Source organism: Ochotona princeps, chromosome 22, assembly GCF_030435755.1.
Source record: "Ochotona princeps isolate mOchPri1 chromosome 22, mOchPri1.hap1, whole genome shotgun sequence".
Taxonomy (NCBI): domain Eukaryota; kingdom Metazoa; phylum Chordata; class Mammalia; order Lagomorpha; family Ochotonidae; genus Ochotona; species Ochotona princeps.
In genome coordinates, this window is record NC_080853.1 from 9,812,107 (window position 1) to 9,814,947 (window position 2,841).

The 2,841-nt window shown below is 51.4% G+C and overlaps 1 non-coding gene across 1 annotated transcript; it reads right to left on the minus strand.

Annotated features, from left to right (window-relative positions):
- Nucleotides 1-351: 351 nt before the first annotated feature.
- Nucleotides 352-512, minus strand: LOC118760201 (U1 spliceosomal RNA). The gene has a single exon (XR_004996644.2). It is a non-coding gene; the product is annotated as a U1 spliceosomal RNA (small nuclear RNA).
- Between the last annotated feature and the right edge of the window lie 2,329 nt (nt 513-2,841).

Here is a 2,841-nt window from a genome sequence, read left to right on the forward strand (position 1 = left end):
GTTTGTGGCCTGGGAAAGCAGTAGAAGACGGCCCAAAGCCTTGGGACCCTGCACCCAAGTAGGAGACCCAAAGGGAGCTCCTGGCTCCTGACTTCGGATAGTCTCAGCTCTAGCTGTTGCAGCCACTTGGGGAGTGAAGCAGCGGATGGAAGATCTTTCTACCTCTCCTTCTCTGTAAATCTGACTTTCCAATAAAAATAATTATTTTTAAAAAAATAATAAATTCATTTTATATTCATTTATTTTTAATGATGTTTACATAGTTGAGAAGGATGCATGCCCATGTGGACCACCAATAAGGATGACAAGGATCGAGGAATGGGAGAAACAAATATATATATTTTTTGAATTCAGGGGAGTGAGCGAACACAGTCCCCCACTACCACAGTAGTGCAGTTGAGTTTCCCACATTTGGGGATTCACAGCGTCAGCACATCTGGAGTGCAACGGATAAGCCTCGCCCTGGGAAAACCACCTTCGTGACCATGGTATCTCCCCTGCCAGGTAAGCATGTGAAATAAATCTATAAAAAAAAAAGTCTGTCAGGTGTATGTAAATGAAAAAGAGCTCCTGAAATGACTTCCTGTTGGGAAAGGCAAGGTTTTCTGCAAACATGTCTTCTGCCCCTGCTGCATGAGCCAGGCTGGGCTCTGGGCACTGGGCAGAAGGAGCAAAATGAGACAGGCGCTTCATCCTGCAGGATCTGGCAAAACAGGCGGGGAGACAGTCACAAAGAGAAGCGCAGAATGGCTGGGGTGCAAGGCCCCTGGTACCCCCCCCCAAGTCACCCTCCCCTCCCAGAACCACACTTCCTGGAGCTCGCTGGGAACTCTGCCCTGCTCCCCTCACACGCTCTCCCCCCCAGTCTTCCGTCTGCAGCTCCCTCCCTGGCCTTCAACTGGGCTAAATGCTGCCGGCCACCAACTTGGGAAGGGGGGCTCTTCCAAGCTCCCATGACGCCTGCTTCTCAACTCCCACTTCCCCTGTGCCGCGGTTTTCATCATTCACAGCGGATTTCCTGTTTATATATCTATCCCTGCCTGCAAGCTAAGGGCATCCTTGGGACAGAACCCTTAGCTGCTGTGTTGGCAGTATTCACATTTTTTTTCTCTCTCTCTGTTTTAATCTATTTATTTGAAAGACAGAGTTACACAGAAAAAGAGCCAGAGAGATCTTCCATCTGCTGGTTCATGCTCCAGAAGGCTGTGGGAATTCCAGGGCTGGGCCTAGAACTTCATCTGGGTTTCCCATGTGGGCAGCAGGGGCCCAAACACATTTCTGGCTGCTTCCTCAGGCCATGAACAGGGAGCAGAGACTGGAAGGGAAGCAGCCTGGATATCAACTATTGCCACCCGGGATGTCAGTCTCACAGTTAGTAGCTTTATCTGCAATGTCCCAATACCAGTCCTTCAGGTATTTCTTAAACATAAAAATGTTAACACTAGAGGCTCAGCATGGTAGCCTAGCAGCTAAAGTCCTCACCTTGAATGCAAGGCATCCCATATAGGCTCTGGTTCTAATCCCGGCAGCTCCACTTCTCATCCAGCTCCCTGCTTGTGGCCTGGGAAAGCAGTCAAGGACGGCTCAAATCTTTGGGACCCTGCACCCATGTGGGAGACCCAGAAGAGACTCTGGGCTCTTGGCTTCGGACTGGCTCAGCTCCAGCTGTTGCAGTCACTTGGGGAATGAATCATCGGATGGAAGAACTTCCTCTCTGTCTCTTCTCCTCTCTGTATATCTGATTTTGCAATAAAAATAAATAAACCTATAAATAAATAAATAATGTGACAGTAATACTGGGATGCTGGAGTTAATCTGCTACCTGGGAAACTTGGACCAGCTGGTTCAAGTCCAGACTGATCCATCTAATCCAGCTCCCAGCTGATCTACCAAGGAAGCAGTAAGTGGGGGCTCAAGTGCTTGAACCTCTGTTACCACCTGGGAGACCTAGATGAAGCTCCTGGCTCCCCACTCCTGCCTGGCCTAGCCTTGGCAGGCATTTGGGGCGTGAACCAGTGGATGGAACATCTGTTTTTGCCTTTCTAAGGTATTTAATGTAATAACTATTTTAATTCTCACAACTACCCATTGAAGTGAGCGCTGTGATTTTTCTCACTCCCCAAATGTACACGTAGAAGCCCAAAGTCAGGAGAGGTTAAGTAAACCACCCAAGGTCACACAGCCAGTAAATGGCATAATAAGGATCCAAACAGAAGCTCCAGGGTGCCTGTGGGGTGGGGATGGATCTGGGACTGAGGTCTGAAGCCAGGGAGCCATTAGGGGAAGTATGTGAAAGAGCAGGAGCGGGCTTCGCAGACCTGAAAGCTGCCCATCAGGGCCACACCCGCCAGGAGCGGTGAGCAAGCTCTGGACCTTGTCCTACTGGCCCCTCCTTCCGCACTGGGATCGCCACCTCTGCAAGCCCAGCCCTGGCGCCCCAGGAGGAAAGCCCATTTCCCCTTTTGTGTGAAGCACCCCAAACCCCAGTTATACCATGCTCAGCCCAGCCCCACAGAGTGGGTTCAGAATCCTGCAGCTGTTTTAAAGAAAATGGATCCTTGGGCCCGGCAGCGTGGCCTAGCGGCTGAAGTCCTCACCTTGAACGCCCCGGGATCCCATATGGGCGCCGGTTCTAATCCCGGCAGCTCCACTTCCCATCCACCTCCCTGCTTGTGGCATGGGAAGGCAGTTGAGGACTGCCCAATGCATTGGGACACTGCACCCGCGTGGGAGACCTGGAAGAGGTTCCTGGTTCCCGGCTTCGGATCGGCGCGCACCGGCCCGTTGCGGCTCACTTGGGGAGTGAAACATCGGATGGAAGATCTTCCTCTCTGTCTCTCC